The sequence below is a fragment of the Sorghum bicolor genome, chromosome 10, assembly GCF_000003195.3.
Source record: "Sorghum bicolor cultivar BTx623 chromosome 10, Sorghum_bicolor_NCBIv3, whole genome shotgun sequence".
In the NCBI taxonomy this organism is placed as follows: Eukaryota; Viridiplantae; Streptophyta; class Magnoliopsida; order Poales; family Poaceae; genus Sorghum; species Sorghum bicolor.
The window spans coordinates 24,730,358-24,751,055 of NC_012879.2; the positions used below are offsets into that span (position 1 = coordinate 24,730,358).

Consider the following 20,698-nt stretch of genomic DNA (forward strand, 5'->3'; position numbering starts at 1 on the left):
TTAACATTTTTTTTTCTTTTCAAGATAGCATGATTAACTAATAATCTATATAAGAAAAGTAAATAATTAAAGGGAAAAGGGAATGCAGAAAGGATAAATATGGATAACTACTGATCTTACCTTTCGGCGAGGGTTCAATGTTTTAAGTCTTCTTAACAAGACTTCTCACCGTGTTCATTCTTCAGGTGCGTCATTTGATTCAGGTGCGGACCTTGACGTCTGCACCTCTTCGTTTGCCCAGCAGTTCGAAGTGCGGCGTTGGCAGTGTCCTCCTCAGTGTGTTTGTGCTCGTAGATCCAGGTCCTTCACTTGGTAGAGTCTGAGAGTTATAAAACTCCTCCGTGTTTTGCTCGAAGTGTACCAGCTCATAGAGACAAGGCAAAGATCAAGTGCATGGGTCCTGTTGGTGGAAAACACCAACAGAACCTAAAGTGTATTTGTTCTTCTCTAACCCTAAGCATGGTGAGCAAGACAAAGTTGATGGATGAAAAGTTCATGAGTGTAGCAGTTATAACATTTGTCAGATCAGATCGCTCAACCTTATGGAAAGATAGTATATGTCTTTTTCTTTATATGTCTCAATGATTGAATGTGTAACATTTTAGCTCATATGATTAGGAGTGTGGGATCATGGAGGTAGTACTAAGAACAAGGATTAAAGGACTAAACATGTTGAATCAGTTGGGTTGGTTAATCTAGAGTTGTAAATCATACATGTTTGTCTCTTTTATTTATATGAACGCCAGAACCAAGGAGAAGCTTATAAAAGTGATAGTCAAGTACCTTATGATGTTACCTTGCTTGAAGAGTGATGGTACAGTATCACCTTGTGGAAGCTTTCCTTTCTTAGCGGTTGTGCATCATGTTTGTGGAACCCACCATGGATCATCTCTCTATGATGAATGAGCTATGTCCTTCTTGTGCAAATTGTTAAACTTCATGTGTCACTCTCTTCGTCTCTGATGTGAGTTTATCTCAGGACTTCCCAAAACGATATTGAAAGTTTTTCTGCAGGGGTTAGTCTGACAAAAATATACCAATGTCTACACAAGAACTTTTTAGTTCAATAACCGAACTAGACTCCATGTCTAATCAGATTAAGGAAGGTTGTTTAACCTAAGCACCATGCTTAATTTAAAAGACAATAGAAGTATGTGCAGTACATCCAAACTAACACTTACTAGTACATAGACAAAGATAGCATGACAACATTTATAGAGATCTACTCAAGTGGATATGAAGTAGTGTGATTAGTATTTAACAAATTGTGCATGTCTTAAAGGTAGGGACAACCAACAAAGCAACATGGCAAAGGATGTTTTTATGTAAAGTACTCCCCCAAGCTTGAATTTTGCAGAATTCAAGTTTGGATGAATTTAATTCAATGTTGTATGATGATTGGTTGGACATACCTTGTGCTTGTCATTCATCCGATCTTCTTGCTCCAATCCTGGAAAGGTTAGTGACAAGAATACCCGAAGGAATTTTTTACAATTATCCTTATATGCTCAACACACAAGGTAATGTTGTAAATAATTAAAAGCTCATGTTACAATCTGATCAGTGCTTGTTTTAGGACACTAAGATTGTCCTTGGGAAACCATCAATTTATGTCAGCGAAGTGGTTTCCCTTCCAACGCTGACCTAAATCAAGATCAACTCAACGAGATCTGCAATATTTATTATAGACATATGCATCGACAACCACCCTTTTAAAGTTTTTATAAATAGAAAGGAAGAGGGGGTTGGAGATCTCAAATGTGGTGATGTTCGAGAGACCAATAGATTGGGAAGATGTTGCATATGAGCATGGAGTAAACAAAGTGGCTATGAAATAAATTCCATACTCATTAATGTTATCTTCGTCTCCAATCTGAATGTTCAGAGTTTCTCTTGGTTTGGTCTCACTTATGTCCTCTTCTATAGTTGGATGAATCCCATCTTCAAAGGGAGTCAACAACTCACCATTTGAAATTGAACCAATGTCAGAATTCATTAAGGCTTCTTCCTTATCCATCCATTCTACACATTCTAGCCATTTAGAACTTGTGATCAGGAAAGGGGAGGTGTTAGAATTTTCAATATGGCTTAGCTCTCCTTTACTTGATGTGTCATCCTCGACTTCTTCATAACAAGAACCAGGATATTCTCTAAGAGAACCATTATTGCGAGGATTTGAATTATCCCTGCTTGAAGGTCTCTTATGGAACCAGAAGTCTAAACCATCAGCATCTGAAAGATTTAAGGTCGGAATTCCTTCCTCCCTTGGAGAATTTTGGGGTATTGATGGTTTAGGATCGATAGCTAAAGTTTAGAATTGAAGTGGTTGTGATCTGGCTATCGAAACTTCTTCTTCTTGTCTAGGAACTGGTTCTGTCTCTTTCTCAGGGATATAAAAGCTAGGAGACTTTCCACTTAATAAATCAATCAAATTCCAAGCTTCACTAGCAGGTAGGTGATAGAAGGATCCTCTAGAGGTTGTATTCAAGGTTTGCTTATTTTCCCCACTAAGGCCCTCAAAAAAGTGAATTAGAAGAACTTCTTCTGGAATAGAAAGCTTTGGGCCAGTGAGAGTAAGGTTAATAAAGCGGTCCCATGATTTGCCAAGAGATTCTTCTTCCAGTTGTCTAAAAGAAATAATCTCACGCCACTTTGGAGATTGGAAAATATTTAGAAATAAAACTAGTGTATAACTCCTTCCAATCTCCATGAACACTCCCTACTTTGAGTTTGTACCAATGTCTAGCTTTTCCCGTTAAAGAGAACGGAAAGAGCTTCCATTTGAGGGTCTCATCGGACATTCCTTCTATGCGAAGGAGGTCACAGACTCGATAGAACTCTCTTAGGTGTGTGTATGGGTTTTTCTCACCTTCTCCTGAGAAAGGTTGTTTTTGAACAAATTCTATATATTCGGGGTCTATCTCAAAACTAGATGCTATGATAGGCTTTGAAGATTTTGGTGGTTCGAGAAGTGTGCCCGTAGGTCTATGAAATTCATAGATAGACATGTTTGAATTCATGATAGACCAGAGATCAAGCATTAGATAAGAAGAAAGATTAGCAGAGATGAGGCAAAGGATAAAAGGAAAATATATTTTTTTTATTTTTTAGAAAATGATTAAGCTAGTTCGTAGTCAACTCAGCAACCGGTTCCCCGGCAACGGCGCCAAAAATGCTTGTTGACACTTGCTAACACCACTTGAATACTAGGTTGTCATCCCCAGCATGGCACTAGAGTGTACTATGGTATTTATACGCACACAGATAATCCGCAAGCGCACGGATACCGTTGAAGCTTTTACCCGGTTAAAGGTTTTATCGTATCCACAGGGAAACGGGAGAACCAACTATGCTCTAACTTAACCAAGATAGATGGATAGGTGTAAATAGGAAAGATGGTAGAATTGAATAAGAACAATATTAAAGGTAAGATAACAATAGGTGATAATATGGGAATAGAGAGTAGAGCAATTCTAGTATATGGGCGATGGTAGCAGAATAGAGAGGATAATTATGGTTTCTCTACTTCAAAGGGGTATGTCTATGTCTGGGACGAACCACGTGATAAGAGTACACCACAAAGGATGCTTATCCTTAGGCCGATAAACCCTACCCATCCTGCTAACGAGAGGTGGACTACAGAGGACCAACATAACTGTCACCTACGTGGCCTACCACACGATCCAGCTAGACAGGGGATATCCACAAGTAATCTAGATCTAAGCACCACGCTTACACCTATACTACAACTCTCACCTATAGCGTCCTATAGATTAAAGTACTCAAAAGAGTTGTGAACCAGAACATACATAATTAGTAATTGCATAATGAATTAGAAGTAGATTACCAGAGTCATCCCATGAGCAAGCTTGATTAGAGCTTAATCATGATGAAGTACAACCGGAGGAAGAACCGACAGGCCGACCTCTCCTCTAATCCTCCTTCGCTCTCCATCTTGCTACTATCTAGATCTACTCTAGTTTAGAGAAGAGACGAGAGCTCTCATCTCTAAACCGTAGCTTTTGCTCTGTCTATGAATAATGAATAATGATCAAGGGGTGCCTCCTCCAGGGCCAGGGGGTCTGGTTATATAGTCCCCTCAAGTGAACCTGGGCCGTTTGATCAAACCGACATTGATTGAATGGTTATCCTTGATCCTTTAGGTCAGTGGAGCTTGGTCCGCAAAGTTGGACGTGTTTGACTACAACTCCTGGGCAAGCGCCCAAGGGGGGTGGGCGGGCGCCCTGCCCCCGGGCCCGTTCGCCTACCCGTTCGTTCCCGTGGCTTCTAGAGTCTTCTAGATGACGTAAAATTGCGTGGCACATTAATATCTCTATGTAATCCCGACGTGTGGGCCTTTCTTCCATATTTCCTGATAACCCCCTGCAGAAATAGACAAACACCAAAACTCGTGGAATTCTGTTAGATAAAACCCTAAGTCTAGATGTTGATTTCATTTAGATCCTTTTCTTTGTTTATTTGATAATTAAATTTGATACTTAAGGACCGTCAACAACGAGGTAACGGAAAAGAAACTTTCGGACATGCTTTATTTAAACTAGTATAATCGACACACATCCTCATTTTCCCATTCTTTTTCTTAACTAGTACAGGATTTGCTAACCAGTCAGGATGGTGAACCTCCTTGATGAATCCGGCCGTCAAAAGGTTTTGGATCTCCTCGCCAATGATCTTGCGCTTCTCCTCATCGAATCGGCGTAACCTCTGCTTCACTGGCTTGGAACCGGCTCGAATTTCCAAGGAGTGCTCGGCGACTTCCCTTGGTACGCCGGGCATGTCCGAGGGACTCCATGCAAACATGTCGGCGTTCGCACGGAGAAAGTCGACGAGCACGGCTTCCTATTTGGAGTCGAGGTCGGCGCTGATCGTCAGTGCCTTACCGTCGGAGTTGTTGGGGTCTTCTTGGTTCCTTCCACCGGTTCGAAGCTTCCCGCGTGGCGCTTGGGCTCAGGAGCCTCTGTGGCCAGGGCCTCGAGCTTCGAGGCAAGCTCAGTGGAACTTTCGACGGCTTCCCCGTACTCGACGCATTCTACGTCGCACTCGTACGCGTGCTCGAAGGAGGAGCTGACGGTAATGACGCCCTTGGGACCAGGCATCTTAAGCTTCAGGTAGGTGTAGTTAGGGATAGCCATGAATTTGGCGTAGCCCGGGTGCCCGATGATGGCGTGGTACGTGCCCCGGAACCCCACCACCTCGAAGGTGAGGGTCTCCTTCCTGAAGTTGGCTGCTGTGCCAAAGCAAACCGGCAGGTCGATTCGACCTACTGGCAACGCCTTCTTTCCTGGTACGACACCATGGAAACCACCGGCGCTTGGCTGGAGCTGCGTCCTGTTGATGCCGAGGAGGTCGAGGGTCTCGAGATAGATGATGTTGAGGTTGCTGCCACCGTCCATCAGTACCTTTGAGAGCCGGGTGTTGACGATGATGGGGTCGACGACGAGTGGGTAGACGCCAGTTGCAACTACTTTGTTGGGGTGGTCCTCTTGGTCGAAGGTGATGGGGGTGCTCGACCAGCTGAGATACTGGGGCACCGCCATCCTTGCCGCGAAGACTTCACGACGTTCCCTCTTGCGCTGCCTCGCAGTCAGCTGCGTCGAGGGCCCACCGTAGATCATGTAGCAGTCTTGGACGGCAGGGAAATTGTCGTCTTTGTTATCCTCCTTTTCACCGTCCTTCTCCTTCTTTGGGTCGTCGCGCGCGTTTTTCCTGAACCCCAGACCATCGAAATGCTTTCTCAGCATACGACAGTCCTTAAGCTTGTGGTTGGCTGCTCCCTTATGGTAAGGGCATGGCTCTTCTAGCATCTTATCGAAGATGCCCCCATCCGGGGGGCCTCGAGGCTTTTTGCGCTCCACGGCGGCGACAAGATCGTCGTCGAGGTCTTCCCGTTGGAATGGTCGTGTCTTCTTCTTCTTCTTGTTCTTCTTGGGACCTCGACCGGGGCCTTCGTTATCGTCGGCGGGCTGCTTGCCCTTCCTTCCTTCACAGCTGAAGAAGGCGCCAACCGCCTCTTCTCCTGCCGCATAGTTGGCCACCACATCCATCAGCTCGTCGACGGTCTGAGGGCGATTCCGGCCTAATTCACGTACCAAGTCTCGACTGGTGGTACCAGAGACAAAGGCCAGGATGACGTCGTGATCGGGGATGTGCGGCAGCTTGGTGCGTTGCTTTGAGAAGCGTCGAGCGTACTCTCGAAGAGTTTCTCCTGACTTTTGCTTGCACTTGCTGAGGTCCCACGAGTTCCCAGGCCATATGTAGGTCCCTTTGAAATTACCTTCGAAAACTCTAACTAGATTGACCTAGTCATGGTTCTGAACGGCCGGGAGCTCTTCGAGCCACCTGCGAGCGGTGTCGGAAAGGAAGAGTGGCAGCTGTCTGATGATGGCTCGATCGTCTCCTCGAGCACCTCCCAGCTGACAGGCCAGCCTCAAGTCTGCCAGCCACAGCTCTAGTTTGGTCTCTCCGTTGTACTTCGCGATGCTGGTCGGGGGTCGGAACGGGCTGGGCAGCGGCGTGCTGCGGATTGCCCTGCTGAATACCCGTGGGCCTGGTGGCTCTGGAGCCATCCGATCTTCGTCACTGTCGTACCTCCCACCGCGATGGGCGCTGTAACCGCGCTCTTCCGCGTCCCCGTACTGACGGCGTCGATTCTCTTCAATGTCACGCCGCGCGTCGTGTCGACGCTGATTGTCGACGGGGAGAACGAGCGTGGTCTTTCTTCCTCGAGGGAGTGGCTGCTGATGGACTGACACCTCCTTTTCGTTTTGGGGTGGCTCATCGCGCTTTTCAGTGGTAGCTCCTCGACATTGAGAAGCCGAGCTTTCGGCCTGTTGAACTGCCGCCACCTGGAGTAGTGTCTGTACCTCGTCTCGAATGCGTCGAGCTTGGGAGTTTGACGGCTCCGGCATGTTTCGCAGCAACATTGTCGCTACCACGACGTTCTGGCCTGCTCGAGGGAAACGGCTGATGGGCTGCTCTGGCTCTGCGTCTCCAATGATCTATCGGTGCACCTCTCGAGCTCGCCTGCGGACACTTCCGCCAGGCGGGTAAGGCAGGTCCTGCTCGAGGATCTGCTCAAGCAAGACAAGGCGCTCACGATCCTCGTCAAGCTTTGCCTTGAGCTCTCGTAGTTGCGCAATTTGCGTGGCTCTGTCTTCTTGCGGTGGGGGTCGACTTGACCGTCATTCCCAGGCGTCCTGGGGTCTTCCCTCGCTGCAGGGGCTCGCCCGCCTGCAACGGCGTCTTGTGTCTCGTCGGTGGTTTCCACCGCACCGTCGATATGGAAGCACTCTCTAGTAGGGTCGTGGCTGTCGGATTCTGAGCCGGAGTCCGGCTCGGCGGCGTAGAAACATCCGCGTCCTTCCTACAGCAGCCGCTGTCTGAGGGAGGTAATCGTGTACCGCCCGGGGCCTAAGCGGCGGAGGCCTCGTACTTGGGAGAAGTCTGGTAGCTCGGACGTCGGTCGCTGCGCTCCAGGGCCGCATGGGAGGACCATTGGTCTCTCCACGTACGTCTGGGCGTTTGGGCATATCGCCCTGGCTAGTGACGCTGCGGCATTGTCCAGGCCGAACGACGAGGCTCCTCTTGAGGTGAATGGCCCATGTGGGAGTAGCCTGGCGGTGGGGGAGAGTGCGCGGGGCGCGTCACCTCTCATTGTCGTGTGATCCTCTCGGCGCTGAGCCGTCGTGCCCGTGGTGCACGGGGCTATCGGCTCTCATGACGCCTCCTGCCTGGCACGGACTGCCGGTCGTGGCGAGGTAGACGGGCGATGATGGTGCTGTCCACGCCTCTTCTTGGGCGGGGAGCGTGGTGGTGAGGACGTCTCGGGGCCCTCATCCGGGTTAGCGCAACGCGGGCTCCTCCCGGCCCTTTGATCGAGAGCAAGATCATGTCATAGCCGGAGCCAGTGGACTTGAACTCTAGACTCCCAAACCAAATCACCGTGGAGCGCGGAATTGGTGAAGAAAGAGTGGCCATCTGGAAAAGAATGGGAAATCGATGAAAAACACGCAGGACCCCTACCTGGCGCGACAACTGTCGGTGTTTTTCCCACGGGGGGTCACACCAACGAGTGAATTTATATGCGTGCTTCCCTTTATGGTGATGAAAAAGACACAGAGATTTATCCTGGTTCGGGCAAGAGAAGGCCCTACGTCCAGTGGGGGAGAGAGTTCGTGTTATTTTGCACCTAAGTGCTTGTACAGGGGTGAATACAAGCATGGTATGGAGTGAGGCGTAGTATGGAAACTCTACTGCGTGTGAGTGTAGTGTTGCGTGGTTGATATCGTGCCGTGGTCGCTCCCGGGCTTCCCCTTTTATAGTTCCAAGGGGAAGACCAGGGTAGATATGTAGGTATCTAAGTAGGGGTCGATAGGGGCATGGCGCGCGGACCTACTCGAGGTCTCCGTACTGGCGTGGTCTCGAGCCGTCTCGTCTTGGTAGCTTGATGATGATTGCGCGTGCCCCCGTATCCCGCCCTGCGCGTCGTCTTGGACTGGTTCGCGCTTGTACGGTATAGCGGCAGATCCGGCGGAGTGGTTGCAGTGCTGTCAGTCGACGCCCAACCCTTCTCCTGGAAGGGAACGTATCTGGTCGAGGGTCAGACGCCATGTAGCGCCCTGTTGTCCAAAGCGTTGACCTTGGATGTCTCGAGGGGGTTCTGATTAGATGTTCCATCCCTGCTTCCCGCGTCCTGGCACGCTCTGAGTCGTTTGGTGGGGAAGGCTGCAAAAAGGATGATGGGATGGGTGCCTATTCCCTATCACGCTTCGCGTGACTGGCATGTTAGGTGAGAACGCGACAAGCGCATTAAATGCCCTGGTTCCCATGCGCGCGTCAGGCGGCGGGCAGCGTCCTTGCGCTAGACGCCTCTTGGTTCGCTCGAGCCTGTTTCCGTATTCGACGGTAGCTGGCGCTCGAGCCCTTATCGATTCGCTCGACGCCCTTTCCGTCTTCGAGGCTGTGGTCGTCGATGATTGTGCATGTGACTGATCAGAGCATCGAGTTGAGGGCCTCGACCTGCGTACGGTCAATTCTTGTTATGTGCATCAGTTAGGATACCCCTTACTGATACCCTCGACAGGTATTGACTATCTTCCTTCGTTTTTCTTCAAAATTTTGTCATAGTGCTTAAGGCCAACACTAAGAAGCACATCGAGGAGTTGGTCAAAGACCGAGACTCCTGGAAGACAAACTGCATCAAGCTCTAGAAGGGAGTCGCTCCGGTGCTAGATCTGATCAGCCCCGAGCTCCCCGAGGACCAGCCCAGTGCACCGAGGCTGACCCCGGTCGAGAAGGCGCAGCAAGCGTGGGGCTGGCTTCAGCAGTTCGTCAAGGATGCTAGGGAGATCGCCGGAGCGCATGTCCTCAGCATGGTGCATGCTCACTACCCCTAGTCGACCTGTCCTGGCTAGAGAGGGGATACCCAAAGGAGGTTGGTCCGAAGGAGGCAGATGACCTTCGCGTCGGCCTGCTCGACCTGTCATCGATGGTGATCGGCGACATAAACCTCTGCGGGACGTCAATCCCCCCGATCAGCTAGGGTCAGATAGGTCGGCCAGGGAGTTATCGGGGGTATCGATTGTGGGAGATGGGCGGTCGACGCCTATGGTCTCGACCAGCCAGGCGCCGATGGCCCCGACCCCTTCGGTGGCACAAGAAGCCCGTGCGGGCGAGCAACCCGAGCAGTAGGTTCACAGAGTAGTCTGTAGAAATAGACTAGAAGCCGCATAGAGGGTTGTTTACTGTAAACTTTGTATATAAAGTTTGTAATAAAGTCTGAATTTTAAGAACCATGGTTTTGAGCGCTGTAAATAAGTTTGTTGAGTGATGTATCACTGAATCATGCCGAGTACCCTTGAGTGATTTTGTTGTGTAACTTGTCAAGGAAACTTGTTGTTGTACTTTTCGAGTATTCTGCATATGTAAAAATACATAGCAAAAAAAGACAAACTTTATTATTATTCATCGGAAAAGAGATACAAGTAAGATGTACTGAAACTTAGGGATAGAAACATCGTAATTTGTCTATGTGCCCGGAGTTGGGCAGGCTTGTTCCATCTGGGTACGTCAGCCTATAAGAGGTAGGACGTGTAACCTCGGCGACCACAAAAGGTCCCTCCCAGGGTGTCGATAACTTGTGCATTCCTTCCTGGCTTGTTTTCCATTTGAGTACGAGATCACCGACCACGAAGGAGTGATCATTGACGTTCTTGTTGTAGTATCGTCTCATGGCCTCGAGGTACTTTGTTGTTCGAAGGTAGGAGGCCAACTGTTTCTCTTCTATGTAATTAATTTCAAGTTCTCTGGCATGGTCTGCTGAAGATTGGTCGAAATGCTCGACTCTTGGGGATCCGAAGGCTACGTCAGAGGGGAGTAATGCCTCAGCCCCATAAACCATGAAATAGGGGGATACACCCATGTTCCAACTAGGCTGTGTTCGGAGACCCAAGATCACTGTCGGTAATTCGTTCATCCACCGCCCCGGTGCCCTGTCATTTTCCGTGTACAGCCTTTTCTTTAGTGCATCAATAATCATCCCATTGGCTCGCTCGACTTGACCGTTGGCTCGAGGATGGGCTACTCACACGTATTTTATGACTATGCCTGTGTCATCACAGAAGTCCCAGAATATAGTGCCGGTGAACTGAGTGACCAGGTCGGTGATTATACTGTTGGGAATCCAAAATCTATGTATGATTTGATTGAGGAATTCTACAGCCTTCTCGGAAGTTGCTTTGACTAGTGGCATGTACTCGATCCACTTGGAGAACTTGTCAATTAGCATGAACACAATTTTGAAATTGCCGGGGCTGGTTTGAATGGCCCAATCATGTCAAGACCCCAACAGGCGAATGGCCAAGATGACGGAATCGTCTGTATCTCATGAGCAGGTATGTGGGTCCTTTTGGCGAAGAACTGGCACCCTTCACAATGCCAGACCAGCTTCTCAGCGTCAGTGACTGCGGTTGGCTAGTAAAAACTTGCTCGAAAAGCCTTTTCCGACCTGTGTTCTAGAGGCGGCGTGGTTGCCATAGACCCAGCGTGTATGTCATCTAGCAGTTTGATGCTATCGTCTTGAGTTATGCATTTCAACAAGACTTCTGAGTTTGCGTTCTTGCGCATAAGTCCACCCTCAACCAGTATATAGTTTTTGGATCGCCGGATAAGACGTTTGTTCTCCGTTTTGTCTTGAAGTCCCGAACCGTCCAAGAGGTACTTAACGAAAGGTGTATGCTAGTCATTGCTATTGGTTGTTGGAGTGGTGTTCCGAACAAGCAGTGCCTCGTTATGTGGCTTGTCCAGATCTGCTCCAACGCTCGGTGCGTCAATGTCTTGGACAAAAACACCTTGCAGAATCTAGGTCCGGGATGATCCTATCTTTGAAAGTGCATCTGCTGCTTGATTCTTGTCCCGGACCACGTGTATGTATTCTATGCCGTAAAAATTTGATTCCCACCTCCGTATTTCATTGAAGTACAGATCCATTTTCTCATGAGTCGTGTCCCACTCCTTATTTAACTGGTTAATGACCAGGGCAGAATCGCCGTAGACATAAAGGCGCTTGACTGCTAGTTCAACGGCCAATCGGATGCCGTGCAGGCATGCTTCGTACTCGGCGACATTGTTGGATGCCGGGAAGAGGATCCTAAGGACGTAGCGTAATTTGCCCTTGTTTGGTGAGATGAAAAGGATTCCGGCACCAGCGCCATTGATGTTTAGGGACCTATCGAAGAACATTGACCAGTGATCAAAGACATCTGTAGAGGGAGGTGCGTTGAGATCCGTCCATTCTGCGATGAAGTCGACCAGAGCTTAAGACATGATGGTTGTACGACTTTGAAAATCCAATGAAAATGGGCATAACTCCATGGCCCATTTTACAATTCTGCTGTTGGCGTCCTTGTTGCGCAAGATGTCTCCCAATGAAAAACTCGTAGTAACTAAAACACGATGACCATCGAAGTAGTGCTTCAACTTCCTTGAGGTGATTAAGATGGCGTAGATTAATTTTTCTATCTAGTGATACTTGGTCTTAGATTCGTTTAGGACTTCACTTATGAAGTATACTGGTCTCTGGACTTTGTAGACGTGGCCTGGTTCATCCCGCTCTACGACGAGCACCGTAGAGACGACCCGACAGTTGCTGCTATATAGAGGAGCAGGTCCTCGTTAGGTTGAGGTGCGGTGAGAATGGGTGGTGAGGTGAGGAAAGTTTTGAGCTGGGCGAATGCGACGTTGGCCTCTTCTGTCCAGGAGAATTTTTCTGATGCTTTTAGCAGCTTGAAGAAAGGAAGTCCTTTTTCTCCTAGCCTAGAAATAAACCGGCTGAGAGCAGCCATGCATCCCGTGAGCTTTTCAACGTCTTTTACATTTCTAGGTGGTCGCATATCAAGCACCGCCTTGACTTTTGAAGGGTTTGGCCATATACCGTCGAGGCTGACGACGTTACTGAGCAGTATAACAGAGGGAACCCCAAAGATGCATTTTTTAGGGTAAAGCTTCCACTTGTACTTGTTTAGCGCTTTAAATGTGCAGTCTAGGTTGTCGATCAGAGTGTTAGCGTCCCTAGTTTTGACGACAACATCGTCGACGTAAGCCTCGATAAGGTCGTCACGTATCTCGTCGTGGAGGCATTGCTCAATAGCGCATTGATAGGAGGCTCCAGTATTTTTTAGCCCGAAGGACATGGTGGTGTAGCAATATGCACTGACGGGAGTGATGAAGGAGGTTTTAATCTGATCGTCCTCTTTTAACAAGATCTGGTGGTAACCAGAGTAGCAATCGAGAAAAAAAAGTAGTTCGCATCTGGCCGTTGAGTCGACCACTTCGTCTATGCCGGGAAGTCCAAAAGGATCTTTAGGACAGTGTTTATTGAGATCGGTGTAATCAACACACATTCTCCATTCATTATTCTTTTTTCTTACAAGGACCGGATTGGCGAGCCAATCGGGGTGATACTCTTCTTTAATAAATCCGGTTGCTAAAAGCCGTGTAATCTCTGTCCTAATAGCCGACTTTTTGTCGTGAGTGAATCGTCGTAGCTTCTACTTGATAGGTCTTGCGGTCTTCGAGACGTTTAAGGAGTTCTAGATCAGGCTTCATGGGACGCCGGGCATGTCCGCGGGTTTCCATGCGAAAACGCTTACGTTGTCCCTTAGAAACCTGACGAGCGTGTCTTCCTATTTGGCATCCAGATTGGCTCTGATGAGAGCCGTCTTCTCTGGGTTGCCATCGTCCAGTTGGACTTCCTTGTGCTCCTTGGACTTGGTGCTTTTCCTTGGGGTCTCCTGCTCGGGTGAGATTTGTGTTGCTTGCGTCACCGTTTTGGCCATGCGAATCGAGAGGTCGATTGCCTCGGTGATCTTGAAGCTTTCCTCTTCGCAGGTGTATGCCGTGTAGACGTTGCCCCTGACGGTCAAGACGCCCTTCTCTGTTGGCATCTTGAGGACCAAGTATGAATACTGCGGGACTGCCATGAACTTGGTGAGCGAAGGACGGCCTAGAATAGCGTGGTAGGTCCCATCGAAGTCGGCGAGCACAAAGTTGACGAATTCTGTGCGCAAGTGGTCTGGCGTTCTAAACTGGATGGGCAGCGTTATCTGGCCAAGTGGTACTGAGCTTTGTCCTGGCAGGACGCCCCAGAACTGAGCGTCATATGGTTTCAACTGCGCTGGAGTTAGCTTGAGAGCCGGCAGGCTGTTGCGAAACAAGATGTCAATGGAGCTACCCCCGTCGACAAGCACGCGCTCGAACCTGACGCTGTTGATGCATGGGTCCAGGATCAACGGGAAACGCCCTAGCTCTGGGATGGCGGCCCATTGGTCCTGTTTGTTGAAGAAATCTCTCGGTGGCATCCCCCTGGGCAGCCCGTTGTGTGTAGATGCTTTTGAGGACACAGCATTCTTTCATCGTATGGTTGGACTTGGGATGGAGTTGGCACGGTCCTTTCAACGTCTTGTTGTAGTCTTCCTGGTAGTCCCGCCGTCCATATTGGGACACTTTACTGTGTTTACCTTGTGATCATTGTCGCAAGGTCGCTGTTGTCCCACCCTTCTCGGTGGTCACTGTTGTCGCCGTGGTAGGGATTCCGAATGTCAAAATGCCCACGGCTGTCGTCTCGTTGGGGAGGCAGCTCAGCTCCTCGTACGTCTTCTCGAATGAGCTTTTCTATGTCGCCGGCATCGGCATAGTTCTTGGCTGTGGCGAGAAGTTCGGCGACCGTGGTCGACCTTTTGCACAGTAGCTTGCTTCTTAATGCTTCGTGGAAGCATAGGTCTTTGATGAAAGCCGATATGGCCTCGTCATGGGAAATTTTCAGAATCTTGAGGCGCATATCCGAGAAGCGTCGGATGTAGTTGCGCAGGGGCTCATTCTTCCTGTCCCTTATCCTCTCAAGGTCGTATTTGTTTCCAGGCTACTCGCAGGTAGCGACGAAGTTATCGATGAATGCCTAGCGCAATTCCTCCCAAGAGTCAAAAGAGTCCTCGGGTAAACCGAGGAGCCATTGGTGGCCAGCTTGGTCAAGCACGACTGGAGTTTGCCACGACTTTCTTGTCTCCTGCTGCTGATTGGACTACAATCTCATAAAGAGTGATCCAGTTTTCAGGGTTCTCCTGGCCGTCGTACTTTTTAAGCTTCTCGAGCTTGAAATTGTGGGTCCATACGACTTGCCGAAAGTGTGAGGAGAACTGCCTTAAGCCCGAAGGGCCGTGGGCTGCATCGTACTCAATACGTCTCACATTTTCGTGTACTGCTCTATCAGTAATGCGCCTGTTGATTGTTGACGGTTCTTAAGTATCAATTTTAATTATCAAATACACAAGAGAAAGGACCAATATACAAACAACACCTAGAATTAGGGTTTGATCTGACAGAATTCCACGAGTTTTCTTGTTTATCTGTTTCTGCAGGGGGTTATCAGGAAATAAGGAAGAAAGGCCCACATGTGGGGATTACATAGAGATATCAATGCACCGTGCAATTTTCTACCATCTAGAAGACTCCAGAAGCCATGGGAACAAAGCAGAGGAAGAAAGGGGCCTGGCCCAGGGCGCCCGCCCTGAGGACCACGGCGCCTGCCCCCCTCTGTACTCCAAACGGGACTCTTTTCGCAGACGACGCTCCACCGACCTAAAGGTTCAAGGTTAACCATCCAATCAATGTTGGTTTGATCCAATGGCTCACGTTCACTTGAGGGGACTATAAAACCAGACCCCCTGGCCCCTGGAGGAGACAAGTTTATCATAGAGTTGAGGAGAGCCCTCGAAGGAAAACCTCTTCTCTAAATAAAATTTCTTTTTGGGCTTAGCAACCAATGTGAGTAGAAATAGATCTTCTAGTTTCTACTAGATTGAGAGAGATAGAGTGGAGGTGTAGATCGGAGGAAGCCTGGCCTGTCGGTGTCTACTCCGAGCTGGTACCTGCGGGATCAAGTTCTCCTAACCCGAGGCTTGCTCCTAGGATTCTTCAGTATTTCGACTTCTAAATTCTAGTAAGTTCTTGTTTTGTTGTTCTTTGGTTTATGAGTTTGCTTTAATCTCTTCGCGTAGAGTTTAGAGTAATCATCTCTAGCGTAGACGTGGTGTTTAGGCTAGGATACTCATAGATATTCTCTGACTAGCTAGACCGTGGTAGTAGTGAGGAACGTGACAATTTCGAGTTACCTTTGCAGACCATATCTCGTTAGCAGGAAGGATAGGGTTTATAGGTGCGGGTTGAACATCCTTTGTGGTGTCTAGATTCCGTTAGCCTCCCCAATATAATAGTAGATCATCTTTACCAAGGTTAGAAGGAGATTACGGTTGTAGTCTTCTCTATTTATCACTCACATCGAGAAACATTCTTTGTTACCTAAAGGGTTAGTAGTAATAGACCAGGTTAGTCAGATGCACTCTTTCTCCTAGTGGTAAAAAATAAATACGATACTCTGGATAACCTCCCGGGTGAAGTGCTCACCGATATCCGTGCGCTTGCGGATCAATTCCTTATTGCTTTCCCAAATATCAACAAGCATTTCTGGCGCCGTTGCTGGGGAGAAAGACGGTTTGCTGAGATAACCTTGAGTCTTACTACTAGGTTGTACACTACACCACAACACTAAAACAGCATCGGACGTCCGTTGCTAAAGATAAAAATTAGCGTTGAACGGTCCGTTGCTAAAGGTGTCCCTCGGATCCTCCGTTGCTAAAATTCAATACTTCGATGGATGGTCCGTTGCTATAATTATTTTACTTTTGCATTGGATTGTCTGTCGCTATATTTGAGTAACTGAGTCAGATCATCCGTTGCTAAATTTTGACCCAAAAGCAATATATTTCCATGGCCCATTTTAGTTTACGGTCCAACTGGCTTGCTAGACTGAGCAATCATCATCCACCGTCAGATCACGATCAACGGCTCACACTCGCCCATCAATTTACGCAAAATTTTTTGTGGGCTCAGAAAATGAGTCGGCCCATATATCCCACCCACCCACACCGTAACCCAGCAACCCTAGCTCACACGCATCCACGCTCGTGACCCGTCTCTCTCGGTCTCTTTGCTACGGAAAAGAAGGCGGCGACGGAGACTTCTGCTTCGTCAGCGGCGGTGGTGGCTGTGGCTGCGGCTGCGGTGCACCGGCGAGGGGCCCTAAGCGGCGTGGCCAGCCGGAGGTCCAACTCCAAGCTGTCCCCCCCCCCTCCCCCAAGTGACGCGGCCAGCCGGAGCTTCAAGTGGTGCGGCCAGCCAGATCTCCAAGTGGCGGCGGCGCGGCAGTGTGCAATACGAGGACGGGTGAGGCAGCACGAGCAGTTCTTCGTCTTCCCCAATCCCATGCAGCGGCTTTATCTTCAGTTCTTTCTCTTCCCCAACCGTAAGCAGCAGGCGGACACCATGGCAGGTCAATCAATTAGGTTTCTTCTCTTCTGATCTGCAAGTTTTGAATTTGTTCTTGTATTTTGTAGCCTGCGTGAACTGCTACCTTTGTCTTGATGTGTTGTATAATATATTTGGGCCTAGTTTAGATTCAGAAATGCAATAATCCTTTTTTGAGGAACTAAGGCAGACGTAGTACTACTATATTAATTAAGGTTGCTATATTAATTCTGTACTTAACTCAAGCAGCTATATTAATTCTGTTTTATTAATTCAAGCTTTGTACTTAACTCAAGCTACTATATTAATTTTGTTGCCTAGGTAATCCATCTAGCACCGCCTCTGCCCCAGTAGCAGGTGCAGAAGCACGAGCACAACATGCTATTAACTCATTTGTAATTGCTTTGAGTACAGATTTAGTTTAAATGACAGCTTATTATGATATATTTGGCTCAATCAAAGGAAGCATATATTTTTACTAAAAGCAAAATACAGGGTCCTTGTCATTAATCATCATTACTTGGTTTGTAATCTTGTTTGGACATTTATCGTTTTGTGTTTATTTGGACTATAAAATAATGTGAAGCATCATGCTCCTATTCTTTATACATCTGTAGTGTAAATGTTTAGATCTGAGTTCTAGGTTTACTAATATTTTCTGAACCTGGCAAAATATTTGTTCTTAAAGCTGATAAAATAGGAAAATTGGTTGAATAAATATTCCGTTCAGACATGTATGACAAAAATTCCCCACCGTTGTTACTATATTTGGTTGAGCAGTGGTGGAGTTTGTAAGGTTCTTCTGAGTTGTAAGTTGTAACTGCGTTCTAAAAATTTAGATCATGCCTAAAGTACTTAATCCTCTGAACTTCCACACCTGATATTCACCCGTGATTTGGACTTGCAAAGGCTTCCAGCATTTATTTGTCCATGTTTCGGCAACCTAAATAACTAGGATAGCTTGCTAATGATGTACTGTGAAATATAAAGCTCTCTTTCTACTCTGTATTGTACCATTTAAAACAACAGTTCTTACATGCTTGCAGGCAAGTGACATACCAAGAATACGATTTTTCTTCTGATGTGGAAGACCAAAGTGTACAGTCATGTTTCAATGATTTATATAGGGGATTAATTGAAAGTTGGAGTAATCTTGGCAGCAAGAACGTCAACTTGTTAACGCTGAAATTCTTTTGTCACCTATTTGAAAGGTAAACCTATAGTACCCGCCCAATTCTTTTTCTTAACCAACCAAATAGGATGTACATTCACTACTGATTTAAATGTTTGAAAACACATCTTGCATTCCAATGGATATGGATCTGTTAATGATTGCCAATGTTGAACAAGCACTAGAAATATAGTATTTATTTTCAACCTCCAATTCTATTATACTTTCTCCCCTATTTTCTTACATCTTGATTTTGCCGCTTCACAGATAAACCTTGAGGATTTCTGCAGCATTGTATCTCAATGCAACATGTTGCAAGAGCAGGAGAAGTGAGAATGATAAGTGTAGCTGGTCTGAAGATGTGTGTACTGTAGTTTTGCTTTTGCATGGCCTAACCTTGACATTGCATCAACTATATGCTTCTATGTTTGCTTGATGTCAGCCAGCTGGTCACATGTACTTATTTATATACATGAATGTGAGTATGATTAATGTGCACATTTGTATATGTCATTCAATATTGTATTGATCTGAATGACTACTCTAGTTTTAAATACATGTGGATTATTTTTTTTACCTATTAAATTGAGGTCGATGGACTCTCCGTTGCTAAAAGTCCTTATTGCAATGAACTGTCCGTTGCTAAAAGCTCTAATAGGCTATCCGTTGCGAAATATTGGAGCATCGAACTGTCCGTCGCTAAAAAACATGTCCGTCGCTGTATACATATAACGACGGCTTCATTAGCAACGGCAGCGGTCCGTCGCTATAGCCTTTCGCAACGGACTGCCCATTGCTATACACCCCTTTCAGCAACGGATTGTCCATTGTTATTTAAAGGTTGTGGTGTAGTGGTATCTATACTTTTATCTTTTCTTATCTTTTATATTCTGTATTTATTTACTTTACTCTTGCCTTATGGAAAACCAAGATTCTAAATCAATATACCAATTTGCAACACCTTCGGAAACTGACCTTTTACCATGGGAGTCATCACAGCCTATCCAAACATCCCAGTATAGGTTAAGTTCTAGGTTGATTGCCATGATACAAAACCTATCTTTTTCGGGAAAGGAAGACGAAAACCCTTTTCATATTAGAGATTTTGAGCAAACATGTGATTGTCTTCGCATTGAAGGCATTTCTGATAAAACTTTACGTTGGAAGCTTTTTCCTTTTTCCTTAAGGGGAGAAGCTAGACAATGGTACAGTCAGAAGGTAAGTCAACAACGAGGTGAATGGGGAGTCTTACGAGCCAACTTTTGTCTAGATTTTTATTCCCTCGACCGTATCGGCGACCTTAGACTCGAAGTCCTATCTTTTAAAAAAAAAGATAATGAAACTTTGGGAAAATCCTGGAAACATTTTTTTGATCTTTTAGAATTTGGTCCAAACCTTAATCTTGAAGACCCTGTTCTTTTATTTCACTTTTTTCGAGGTCTTCAGAAAAATCACAAACAAATGCTACACACAATGTCTAGAGGTTCTTTCTTTCGCATCCCTACTGATGAAGCTAGAGTGATCCTAGATAGAATCCTAGAAGCTGAGATGGATAATACCCTTCATGATGAAACCTACGAAGCCGAAGTAGACACTTTGCCAAATTCTTCATCTACTTTAGCTATCCCAGGTTCTGAGGCACAAAAGAAAGAAATTCGACCACCGGACTTTATGCTGGATATAGACTCCGATCTTTTTGCCGATTTTGGAAACATTTCAAACTACCATTCCATTGTCAAACCCCAAAACGGCCAGTTTAGCATTTATTTACTAAGTGAATATCAACTGAGAGAGCTTATCTCAGTCATGAGTAGCGAGTGGTTGGAGGAATCAGAGCTTTTCTCTGATGTAATCCGTTTGGACACACCCTCTATAACTATACGCTGTGCTTATAATTCTGATCGATTTGATGCTCTCTATAATCCTGTTGTGGGGATCAACATCATGTCTGAATCTTTTGCACTTAAACTATTTAAAAACTTGTTTTTAACTCCCACAACAAAGGTCATAAAGGAATCTTCGGGACGATTAGTTCCCAGTCTTGGAATTATTAATGTCCTGCCTCTTACGGTAGAAGGCTCCATGGTTCATTTGAACTTCTATATCTTTGATACATGGGACTTCGACCTGTTGATAGGACAACCTTTTAGAAGACTCCTTTACGAAGGTCATGCTGGAAAGCTACACATTTCTTTTGGAAAAGCTTTTAAATTCCCAATAACAATTTCACACTCCTTAAACAATAAGGTCGAGTCATATCTTTTGCCTGATCCTATGGAGGAGGTAAAGGCTGCATCTCTTGAACTTTTAGAAGAATCAGACTTAGAAGACGAAACTCCTTTCTTCATAGAAGAAGAAGACGAACCATCTGAACCAGAACCCTTAGATGAGTTTGCAGAAACACCTAGACCTCCCATAGAGCTTAAAACTTTACCACCCGGTCTTATCTATGCTTTCCTAAACAATAATCCAGAGTTTCCTGTGATCATTAGTGATAAACTCACTCAGGAGCAAACTCTACGATTGATGACCATTCTTGAGAAACATCACTAAGTTTTCGGCTACTCACTCCAAGATCTTACAGGATTTAGTCCTAGATTTGTACCCATCGTATTCCAACAGATCCTTCTGTTTCACCTTCTCGAGAAC

The 20,698-nt window shown here is 46.7% G+C and overlaps 1 long non-coding RNA gene and 1 pseudogene across 1 annotated transcript; both read left to right on the forward strand.

The window, feature by feature from the left end:
* Positions 1 to 20,698, forward strand: part of LOC110431120 — a 124,286-nt pseudogene that overhangs the window by 18,608 nt on the left and 84,980 nt on the right.
* Positions 16,512 to 18,625, forward strand: LOC110430803. Its single transcript, XR_002448189.1, has 3 exons — positions 16,512 to 16,903; positions 17,925 to 18,089; positions 18,317 to 18,625. It is a non-coding gene; the product is annotated as an uncharacterized LOC110430803 (long non-coding RNA).